The 12,997-nt window shown below is 34.9% G+C and overlaps 1 protein-coding gene across 1 annotated transcript in view; it reads left to right on the forward strand.

Moving 5' to 3' along the window:
* Positions 1-12,997, forward strand: part of LOC127728969 (papilin-like) — an 89,429-nt gene that overhangs the window by 32,423 nt on the left and 44,009 nt on the right. The gene's annotated exons all lie outside the window — the stretch shown is intronic.

A 12,997-nucleotide genomic window follows, 5' to 3' on the forward strand; every position in this document is an offset into this window, starting at 1 on the left:
GATGCTCAACATGGTTTTAGAAAAGAACGGTCCTGTGAATCCCAACTGATTCTCACAATTCAAGACCTAGCAAAAAACATTGACAATAAAGAGCAAGTAGATCTAATTCTCTTAGACTTTTCAAAGGCCTTTGACAAAGTCCCACATGAGCATCTACTGTACAAGATCGACCATTATGGCATTAGAGGGACAACAATAAAATGGCTGAGAAACTTTCTGGATGACAGACAGCAATGTGTACTCCTGGAAGGAGAATCGTCAGAAACCTCGCCAGTGCAGTCTGGAGTCCCACAGGGTAGCGTGCTTGGCCCGCTGATGTTTCTTATTTTTATAAATGACCTCCCAGAGTATGTGTCATCTTCAAATGTTAGACTTTTCGCAGACGACTGCGTTCTCTACCGACAAATAAGAAACGAAACAGATGTGAACACCCTTCAAAACGACCTGGATGGACTACAACAATGGGAGGCAGACTGGCAGATGGAATTCCACCCCCATAAATGTCAACTCCTAAGAGTAACAACAAAGCGAAAAACAGTTAAGGCAAACTATAACATCCACGGCCATATCCTAGAAGAGGTTGACTCTGCGAAATATCTTGGCGTCTCCATACACAAAACATTGAGTTGGAACAAACACATTGACAACATCGCAAAGAAAGCTAACTCCACCCCAGCTTTTCTTCAAAGGAACATCAAAAACTGTCCTAGTAAAACTAAAGCTTTATGTTATCAAACGCTTGTAAGACCACTCATGGAATACTCTAGCACCATCTGGGATCCATCTACTAAGGACAACATAAACAAATTAGAAGCTATACAACGCAGATGCGCACGATTTGTACTTAATGATTATAGAAGAACAAGTAGCGTAACATCAATGCTACAGGCACTAAACTGGAAGACGCTACAGGAAAGGAGAGCTCAATGTAAGGTCATCATGTTTTATAGAGTAGTGCACGAACTGATTGCCATACCAACTACAAATCTACAGCCAGTAACATCAACAGTAAGAGGACACAAAGAACGATTCCTCGTTCCTTTTGCCAGGACTCAAGTATATCGATACTCGTTTTTCCCAGATACCATCAGAATCTGGAATGGACTGCCACAACACTTAGTAAGCTGTACAACCCTTGAATCATTCAAAAGGGGTGTGCAAGTGGTACAGCTTCGATATATGTACAACCTTGTTTTTATCGTTATTTTAAAGAAGCACCATTTTCACTGTAGATAATTCGCACTTACCCTCACATTTGTTCTCACATCGAACATGTACATAAAACAGTACGATAATACTCCCATGGGAGGCCTGTACTATAAAGGAAGAAGAAGAAGAAGAATTTTGGGTACAGACGTTCAGCTGGGATTTCAAAAACACCCCCTTTCATATTTTGAAGTTTTGTGAAAATCAAAACGCATAAAAATATTTTATAACAACAGACAAAATCATAACATAATGTTAGGGTACCCAAACTACACCTATTTCGACATTTTTTTCACTTTCGTTTATTTATAATCTAGACAAAGGTTTCCATTCTGTGTTTATTTTGTAGATATTTCCTTTTTCATATAGTCAGTGTTCTCCCCACAAATTTGATATAGCATCCTGGAAAACAGGGAATTTTAAAATACCATCTTATCTAATAACACAATCTTTAATTAACATGCTAATCTCAGATAGCATCACATTCAAGCAATATAGCATCACATTACCATGATGGTAAAAGGCCCTGGGGAGAACACTGATATAGTTCAACCATTTTTAATTTGAATCTATATTGAATAATAGAAAAATGGTGTTGAACCAACCTCCAAATAATCCATGATTCTGTAATGTCTGAGGAGTACCCAGGCCAAATTGAATCCATGCACAAATTCATAGATGCAATTTGGGTACTCCTCATCACAGAATCTATAGCCCTCAAGGTGTAGCTAATACATATGTAGCCATGAAGACGTGCATGATGTCAAATCATTAAAATCAAAATTGTTAGTCTAAGAAAACTTGTAAGATTTCAAATGCTATTTTTGCTAAATGGGTGCAATTTTGGTACTGTGACGTTACATGTATTCAAGTATTTCTCGGTTATCATGGTTATCACCATTGATCACATAAATGTATATACATTTTCATGCCATAGTGGAGGGGGCATTAAGGTTTACCCTTGTTGGTACGTAGTCCTGAAATTGGTTTCCGTTCTCTAACTTTAGTTTTCCTCAACCAAATGTTATGAAACTTATACGACAATGCTTATTACCACAAAACTCAGATGAAGTTCGAATTTGGGTGGCATCACTTTTAAACTTCTGGACTTATGCCCCTTTATAACGTTATATGCAAGCGGGACATCCTCTCCATTTATTTACGCCTTAAAATTAAATTGAAAAGGATAAAAACAAGCATATATACAGATATCTAATCGAATGCAGAAAATTATTGACCCATTAACATTTTACATTATGAAATTGCATTTCATATTGATAAATTTGACAATACATCAAAAAAGGGACCTATTCAATTCCAGCGGCATGACTGTACATGACGATGTGTATACCTTCTTATAGGAAGAGAACTTTTTTTCCCAGCATACCCATTCTTGTTAAATGTTGGTTTTTTTGTAATGTCCATTCTTGATTGAGTTCACTTTACATGCTGTATATTTTTTGTAGACTTAATTTCCTTTTGCTTCTTCTCTGCCTCCCTGCCAACACTTAATGGGTTTGCAATAACTCAACAAGGTTGAATACATATAGATTCTACCACTGTATCGAGTGTGATACAATATTTATCCACTCGAGACAGTTAAATTTTCAAATTTAAAATGCGAGGCTCGCCGAGCGTTTTAAATATTTAAAATTTAACTGTCGAGAGTGGATAAATATCGTATTACACGAGATTTGGTGGTGGAATCTGTTTCTCTAATGATTTTCAAACAATACGCAGGCAAATTTATTCCTTCTTTTCGAATGATCTGCAAAAAGATGTGCTCTTTCTATGTGACATCATCAGGCATGGTCGCCTTTTTTCATGCCGTCACAATAGGAAATTCAGAAGAAAGCAAGAAAATTCGACGTCATAATCGGATGTTAACCAATGAAGAACTGAGATCAAACGAACCACACGTTGATTAAATTTTTTTTATACAATGGGTGCAGAAAGGGATAAATTGACGAAGAATTAGAGAAACTGGATTATTATACATGTACATGTACTAAAAAATGTACTCTGTAAATAGTGTGGCATTTGCCGAGTGGAATATACAGCAGTATAGGATGTAAACATAATCATGATAATATTTGTGTATTACCATACAAAGTTAGATAGGGCAAACTGAACCACAGTATATTTTAATGTAAAATTCAATTTCATATATATAATTTATAAAGGCAAGAATAAGCATGACTAGTGATAATCTAGAATTGAATAAAAGATAAGCCAAACTGAGGTTCTCCAAAAATTAAATTGTCTTAAGACTCCAAACCTGCACTTATATTACCTTGAGAAATAATATGTCCATTGTAGTAAATCATGCAATATGGTACATGTATTCAGTTCACATTTCGACAATTAATGTCTCTTCAGCATGTTCAGTGTTGCTAGAGACCAAAATATTTGAGTATCCAAAATCTAATACAAATGTTGAAGAGCGCATCAAACCAAAAATGACCTAAAGTATCGCCAGGAATACGGACAAGGAATCAGAGCTTTGCACGAGAGAGATAAATGTATAATGTTACTAAAAATCTTTAAATAACAAATTGACAAGATCTTATCATACAGCTATGTGCATTATATACTTGAAATGCATATTGCCTGATTTTTGTCGAGCCTACATCAAAATTTGATGCAGAAACGAGTGTCAGACATAGTGATCCTACATTCTGTCATTGTCAGCATTGTCAATCATTAGATTCAGTCTGTGGTTAATTTTTTTTTTTTTATTTTTAGACATCAATTGTCCAATTATTTAAAAACCTACATGGAATGTTATGAAACTTGGACAGTATCCAGAGTAAAATTTTGCATTTTTATGCCCCACCTAGGGGCATTATGTTTTTCGGTCTGTGCATCCGTCTGTTCGTTCGTCCATCCATTTGTCCCTCGTCAGGTTAAAGTTTTTGGTCAAGGTAGTTTTTGATGAAGTTGAAGTCCAATCAACATGAAACTTAGTACACATGTTCCCTATGGTATGATCTTTCTAATTTTAATGCCAAATTAGAGTTTTGACCCCAATTTCACGGTCCACTGAACATAGAAAATGATAGTGAGAGTGGGCAGGTTAAAGTTTTTGGTCAAGGTAGTTTTTGTTGAAGTTGAAGTCCAATCAACTTAAGACTTAGTACACATCATGTTCCCTATGATATGATCTTTCTAATTTTAATGCCAAATTAGAGTTTTGACCCCGTTTTCATGGTCCACTGAACATAGAAAATGATAGTGAGAGTTGGCAGGTTAATGTTTTTGGTCAAGGTAGTTTTTAATGAAGTTGAAGTCCAATCAACTTGAAACTTAGTACACAAGTTCCCTATGATATGATGATCTTTCTAATCTTTAATGCCAAATTAGAGTTTTGACCCCAATTTCACGGTCCACTGAACATAGAAAATGATAGTGCGAGTGGGGCATCCGTGTACTATGGACAAATTCTTGTTTTCTGTATATATATTTTACTGATATAAAATGGACTTCATTTTTTTCCTTGCAGTTAACATTAATTAAGATACACATGATACAATCTGGGGTTCTAGTTTTTCAGGACTCAATAATTTTGTCAAACCTTCATTGAATTTTAATGAACTTGGAGACAAGCTTTTTTATGATCAAAAGACAGTATCCACAACAAAATTTTGATACGTATATATACATGTATACATGTACATTTTAAATTTGTTTTCCATATTTTACTAACAAGTAGAAATTTTTTTGTTGTTGTTACATCATATGCAAGCTTAAGCAACATTCATACTGATTATAATGAAGCATATAAAATCTAATAATGATTAAAAATTAAGTTGCCGGAGGAACAGGTACATGTAAGAAATGATCGCATTCATTACCTCAAAGATGCAAAGAACATAACATTTTAATATTGAAAAGAAAGTTTTGACAATATGGTAATGAGCCCCTGAATAAACACTCATTTATGGAGTAAAAAAATGATGCAAAATCAATCTTATTAAGTTAACTAGTTTATTTTGCTATCTGATTTATCAAAATGTTAGTACTTCAATTTAGCCACATAGACTTTTCTGCTCTACATTTGGAGCATAAGGATTTTGCTCTTCTTTTTCCAGTGGCTGGATCTCTGATAATGACCATATTAATGTTGTTCGTCTTCTCTTGGCAGACGATACAGAAGATCTTTTCTTTTTCAGGATCCATATATCTACAACAATATATTTGTATACATGTATAACATCTTTTTTGAAAATATTGTTAATTATACCCCTGCTTTAAAAAAAGGAGGGTATACTGTTTTACCTCTGTCTGTCCTTCTGTCAGTCAAACCATCCATCCGTCAGTTCGTCCGTCCCATGAATATTTTCGTCGCATTTTTCTAGGGAACTACTAGACAAGAATTTCTGAAATTTGGTTTCAGGGTTTATATAAGTAAGTTACACTGTGTGGTGCGTTTTCAGATTCATCACTCAACAACTTCCTGTTTATCGAACACTTGTATTATTTTGTACATGATAGCCAAGTTGAAAATTTTATTCACATTTTTCTCAGGAACTACTTGATAAGGATTTCTGAAATTTGGTTTCAGAGTTTATATAAGTAAGTTACACCGTGTGATGCGTTTTCAGATTCATCACTTATCAACTTCCTGTTTATCGAAAAAACTTGTATTATTTTACACATGATAGCCAAGTTGGAAATTTTCGTCACATTTTTCTCAGGAACTACTTGACAAGGATTTCTGAAATTTGGTTTCAGGGTTTATATAAGTCAGCTATACCCTGTGTGGTGCGTTTTCAGATTCATCACTCAACAACTTCCTGTTTACTGAACACTTGTATTATTTTGTACATGATAGCCAAGTTGAAAATTTTCTTCACATTTTTCTCAGGAACTACTTGATAAGGATTTCTGAAATTTGGTTTCAGGGTTTATATAAGTAAGTTACACCGTGTGATACGTTTTCAGATTCATCACTCAACAACTTCCTGTTTATCGAACACTTGTATTATTTTACACATGATAGCCAAGTTGAAAATTTTCGTCACATTTTTCTCAGGAACTACTTGACAAGGATTTCTGAAATTTGGTTTCAGGGTTTATATAAGTCAGCTATACCCTGTGATGCGTTTTCAGATTCATTACTCTAACAACTTCCTGTTTACCGAAATATTTCGGCGGAGGTATCATCAGTGAGCAGTAGCTCACAGTTTTACTTGTTTATCCTGACCCTAATCAAAATGGCAATTAGTTGTATATATATGTTTAATATAATCTGTTAACTTATTCGTGTTATTCAGAGCAACACATTTTTAGCTCATCTGGCCCGAAGGGCCAAGTGAGCTTTTCTCATCACTTGGAGTCCGTCGTCGTCATCTTCAGTCGTCGTTAGCTTTTTAGCTCACCTGGCCCGAAGGGCCAAGTGAGCTTTTCTCATCACTTGGCGTCCGTCGTCCGTTGTCGTCGTCGTCGTCGTTAGCTTTTTACAAAAATCTTCTCTGAAACCACTGGGCCAAATTTAACCAAACTTGGCCACAATCATCATTAGGGTATCTAGTTTAAAAAATGTGTCCGATGACCCCGCCAACCAACCAAGATGACCGCCATGGCTAAAAATAGAACATAGGGGTAAAATGTAGATTTTGGCTTATATCTCTGAAACCAAAGCATTTAGAGTAAATCTGACATGTAGAACTGATTATCAGGTCAATATCTATCTGCCATGAAATTTTCAGACAAATCTGACAACCTGTTGTTGGGTTACTGCCCCTGAATTGGTAATTTTAAGGAAATTTTGCAGTTTTTTGTTATTATCTTGAATATTATTATAGATAGAGATAAACTGTAAGCAGCAATAATGTTCAGGAAAGTAAGATCTACAAATAAGTCGACATGGCCAAAATTGTCAGTCGACCCCTTTAGGAGTTATTGCCCTTTATAGTCAATTTTTAACAGTTTTTCGTAAATTTTTGTAATCTTTTACAAATCTTCTTCTCTGAAACTACTGAGACAAATTTAACCATACTTGGCCATAATCATTAAAAGGGTATCTAGTTTAAAAAAATTGTCCGATGACCCTGCCTTCCAACCATCATGGCCGACTTGGTTAAAAATAGAACATAGGGGTAAAATGCAGTTTTGGGTTTATATCTCTGAAACTAAAGCATTTAGACCAAATCTGACAAGGTGGCAAAAATGTTCATCAGATTTAGATTTATCTGCTCTGAAATTTTCAGACAAATCCGACAACCTGTTGTTGGGTTGCTGCCCCTGCTGAGTTAGTAATTTTACAGAAATTTTGCAGTTTTTTGTTATTATCTTAGATATCATTATAATATCTAATATCAAATACTATTAATTATGATTTTAACCTTATTTTACATGATTTCTAAAGCATCAGTAAATACAGGTGAGCGACACAGGCTCTTGAGAGCCTGTAGTTTAAGGTGTTGAACATCAATGGTCAGTTAAGTATATGATATTTCCATCATTTTTGCAATAAAACAAGGAACAGAATGTTTGCTTGATATATGTATTTGCCCTCATTAAACAGAATTTCTGAGTGTGTCTTTATTTTTGTGGGAATTCTGGATTTACCATCATCTGGACTCTGGAATTAATGATTCGGTTTTCAGGATCCTGAAAAGAATGATTTATATTTAAGGAAATTCACGTTTCAGCGTTTATTTTCCCTGGAATTCGTGATACATGTATTATGATATCCATTGAGCAGTTTCAGAGAAGAAGATATTAAAAGAATATTTTACCGACAGACGGACTACTGAGGGACGGGTGATGACAAAAGCTCTCCTTGTCATTTGGGCAAGATGAGCTAAAAAAAGTTGTCTAAACATTAATTATTAAAACTAAATGTCCTATTTTTGAAAACTTTGCTCATTCATGTCATTGTTGAAGGCTTTTCGGTGAACTTTAGTTGATTCTACATCATTTAGTCTCTTGTTGAGAGTTGTCTCATTGGCAATCATACCACTCCTTCATGTCCTTATTTTTATGCAAATGTACCTGTATGTGTTGTAACCGGAAGAAAGAGAATAAATGAAAGTATGGGATAAAAAAAATACTTCACCTGGAAGTTTGAACAAATATCACTGAATATAGTGGCACTACTTGGCTGGTACTGTAGAACTAAACTGAATAAATCCTTAATATAAAAGAGGATATGCCTGAATGCCAGTAGAATTTGTCCAGTACTTTGAATGTAATAGTTGCAGCTGTTTCATTTGGTGCCTTGCAAAAGTATTTAGTGATGTTGCTTTCAATATAACAATGACAGTGTGTGTGACAACATGATGTCAGTATTGGTATTGGTTGATTCTCAAGACTAGTGTTTCATTGGTAAATGAAAACTGCTATCTTAACAAGGTACACATTTTTATGCCTCCGCCGTAGCGGTGGGGGCATTAAGTTTTACCCTTGTCCGTCTGTACGTACATGCGTATGTACGTCCCAAAATTGGTTTCCGTTCTCTAACTTGAGTTTGCCTCAACCAAATGTTATGAAACTTAAACACAATGCTAATTACCACAAAACACAGATCAAGTTTGAATTTTGGTGGCGTCACTTTAACTGTTCTAGAGTTATGCCCCTTTGAAAATGGAAAAAGTTTCCGTTCTCATATTTAAGTTTGCCTCAAACAAATGTTATGAAACTTATACACAATGCTTATTACCACAAAAAACAGATCGAGTTTGAATTTTGATGGTGTCACTTTAACTGTTCTAGAGTTATGCCCCTTTATAAATGGAAAAATTGCTGAATTTTTCGTTTCCGTTCCAAAATTTTTTATTTTCTTCTAAATTATGAATATCAAGTAATTTTTAAAATTGGAGTTATCTTCTTTTAATTGTCCATGATTATAGTTGAGTCAGCTACAATCAATGCTTTATACAATGCAATGTTTGATTTTGACTTCCACTGATAAAACACAGATCAAGTTGAATTTGGGTAGTGTCACTTTAACCATTATTGAGTTATGCCCCTTTATAAATCGAAAGATTGCAAAATTTTTAGTTTCCCTTCTGTAACTTAAGATTGCCCCAACCAAACATTATGAAACCTATACACAATATTCATTACCACAAAACTAAGATCAAGTACAAATTTTTTTGTGGCCTTCGGCTGTTGTCTGCTCTATGGTCGGGTTGTTATCTCTTTGACACATTCCCCATTTCCATTCTCAATTTTATTTTTGTTTCCGTTTTCTAACTTTAGTTTGCCTCAACCAAATTTTATGAAACTTATACACAATGCTTATTACTACATAATACAGATTAAGTACGAAATTTGGTGGCATCACTTTTACCATTCTTGAGTTATGTCCCTTTATAAACATAAAAATTGCTGAATTTTTCGTTTCCATTTTCTAACTTTAGTTTGTCTCAACCAAATGTTATAAAACTTGTACACAACCGTAAGAGTTGTGAGTGTTTACAAATAGAAAAATTGCTGAATTTTTAGTTTCTGTTCTCTCCTTAAGTTAGCCTCAACCAAATGTTATGAGACTTACACACAATGCTTATTACCACAAAACTCAGATCAAGTTCAAATTTGGGTAGGGTCTCTTTTACCATTCTTCATTTATGTCCCTTTATAATTATATGATATGCAAGCGGGGGCATCATCTGTGTCCACATGTGGACACTATCCACATTTATTAGTTACTTTGATAGTAAAGTCAAGGAAATGATTAAAATCAACAAATTAAATATACCCCTGAAATAGCAATTTTCTCCAACCAGGAAAATTGATGACAAAGACAATAGATTTATCCACAGTAACCAAATGTTTTAATCTTGGGGTTGCTCATCCTTTTTCATTTTTGTCTCTCCTTGGTAAAGCCATACAGGCAAGACCTACACAACATAGGCTTGCTTTTTCTTGTATAACATTGGTTAATGTCAGCAATTGATAAATTTTTTGATTAGATTGATATTTGTCTGATATTGGGAAGGCAGTGTTTTTTACAATTAGCACATCTCATTTCCATGGAGAATATTTTCCCCAACCATCTCAGTCATGGTCCATTGACTTTTAAACTTTTGCATAGTTTACATGTTACAGTACTGAGGTGAAGCATTTCTGTCTCAACAGTTTATTAAAAGGAAAATATGGCATTTACCAATTCTCAGAAGTGAACAGAAGAATTTGAAGTCTTTCCTATGTATACCTTAAGTGTCTACATTCAAGAGTCAGGTGTAAGGTCTAATTTTAATGTGTGTAAGTGCTCATTAGAAATGAATATCTTGAATTTTTTATACGACCACAAAAAATTTTGCAGTCGTATATTAATATCACGTCGTCAGCAGCGTCGTCCGAAGACATTTGGTTTCCGGACAATAACTTTAGTAAATGTAAATAGAAATCTAAGTAATTTAAACACAAGGTTTATAACCACAAAAGAAAGGTTGGGATTGATTTTGGGGGTTATAGTCCTAACAGTTTAGGAATTAGGGGCCAAAAAAGGGCCCAGATAAGCATTTTTCTAGTTTCCAGACAATAACTTGTGGAACAGTGTATGGATCTCTCTGAAATTATACCACAAGTTTCCATACCACAAAGGGATGGTTAGGATTGGCTTTGGGGGGTTATGGCTCAAACCGTTTAGGAATTAGGGGCAAAAAAGGGGGGAAAAACAAGGGTTTCCTGGTTAATGGACAATTAAAAAAAAGTTTGTGTAAAATAGCTATCAGAGTGCTCACAAACATGTTTAAACCCACCACATGCTTTATGTGTCTGTTACAAACCAATTAAAAGCCTGTAAATCAGTGGTTGTTGTTGGTTGCTGTCAGTTTAATAACTGTTTTTTGTATGTTATATATATATTAGGTCCTTGGTTTTCTGTTTTGAATGATATTAATCTTTTTTTTCATCCCTTTTATTGCTTAATATACAATATGGGTTTTGCTCATTGTTGAAGGTTGTATATGTGCATTGACCCGTAATTGCTATTAACACCTTGTCCTTTGCCTTTGGTCTTGATGGGTTAGTTTTCTCATTGGTAATATATCATACCACATCTCTTTCATTATAAATATATATTTTTTATAAAAGTAGATACTTTAAGGGAAAAAATGAAAAGAAGGAGTGTTTGTGTTATTGTCTTACTACAAAACAAAGTAGTGTTTCAGAAGTAAATTTTCAGAGATTAAGTTATTATTATGTTACCACTGTAAAGGTGGGGTATATTGCAATCACATTGTCTGTCCATCCAACTGTTTGTCCATACTTTAGTCCAACAATATTTTCTTCACACACTTTTCTAATCATGCTAATGAACCACTAAACAGAACAACTGAATATTTGGTCAGCAGCCTTTAACATGCAGTGATAAGTTCCAATGTGTGAGCACTTTTCAGATCTGTCAGATATATTCTGCCTGTTTGCCAATACTTTAAATATTTAGACATTTTGAATGAATTTTGAAATTTATAGTCACACGTTTCTCCAGTACTGCATGCTAAACAGAATGACTTCATATTTGATCATCAGCTTTTTAATAATTAAGAAATTATTCTTTCATGCCATGCTCTATGCTCATTTTAACATGGATAGGCATTATATTTGTCAATATCTTTATACCGAGCTTCAGTGAGGTGTAAAATGTTGACAAATATTACTAGAGGCTCTCAAGAGCCTGTGTCGCTCACCTGATTCTACTTTGGTTTTGGAAATCATGAAAAAATAGATTAAAATCATAACAGATACCATACTTGGTTGATGGGTCAGCTTCAAAGTAGCAACACTTGTTCAGCACCTCATAAGGATCATTCATGCCATGCTTGGTTTCATTCCATTCAGTGGTTCTCTAAAAGAAGACATTTGCATGTATTGTCCATAGGGTCCTATGTTAAACTAAGTCCCCCGCTGGCGGCCATCTTGGATGATTGATCACCTACAAAGTTACAACTCTTGGTCAGCACCTCAAAAGGAACATTCATGCCATGTTTCAGGGTTTCATTTCATTTAGTGGTTTTCTAAAAGAAGACATTTGTATGTATTTCCCATAGGGTCTTATGTTAAACTAAGTCCCTCTCTGGCGGCCATCTTGAATGATGGATCAGCTTCAAAGTAGCAACACTTGTTCAGCACCTCATAAGGAACATTCATGCCATGTTTGGTTTCATTCCATTCAGTGGTTTTCTAAAAGAAGACATTTGTATGTATTTCCCATAGGGTCCAATGTTAAACGAAGTCCCCTGCTGGCGTCCATCTTGGAAGATGGATCGGCTACAAAGTAACACTTGGTCAGCACCTCATAGGGAACATTCATGCCATGTTTAGTTTCATTCCATTCAGTGGTTCTCTAAAAGAAGACATTTGTATGTATTGTCCATAGGGTCCTATTTTAAACTAAGACCCCTGCTGGCGGCCATCTTGGATGATGGATCGGCTACAAAGTAACAACACTTGGTCAGCACCTCATAAGGAACATTCATGCCATGTTTGGTTTCATTCCATTATGTGGTTCTCTAGAAGAAGTTCAAAATGTAAAAAGTTAACGACGATGGACGACGACGGACGACGACGGATGCCTAGTGATGAGAAAAGCTCACTTGGCCCTTTGGGCCAGATGAGCTAAAAATGAGCATAGAGCATGGCATGATAGAATTATTATTAGGAAAATTTATAACTTTTGTACTTCAAAGCGGGCTTATAAGACACGTTCAAAAGGCAGCCATTTTGATTTTATAAAGCCAAAACGATATAGAAATTAAACCGTTCCCGCTAAAAAATTAACAGATACACAATGTACATGTAGACTTACTTTTAGGATGATTTTATTTAATTTTCTAGC

This window comes from Mytilus californianus, unplaced genomic scaffold (genome assembly GCF_021869535.1).
Source record: "Mytilus californianus isolate M0D057914Y unplaced genomic scaffold, xbMytCali1.0.p SCAF_2, whole genome shotgun sequence".
NCBI lineage: Eukaryota > Metazoa > Mollusca > Bivalvia > Mytilida > Mytilidae > Mytilus > Mytilus californianus.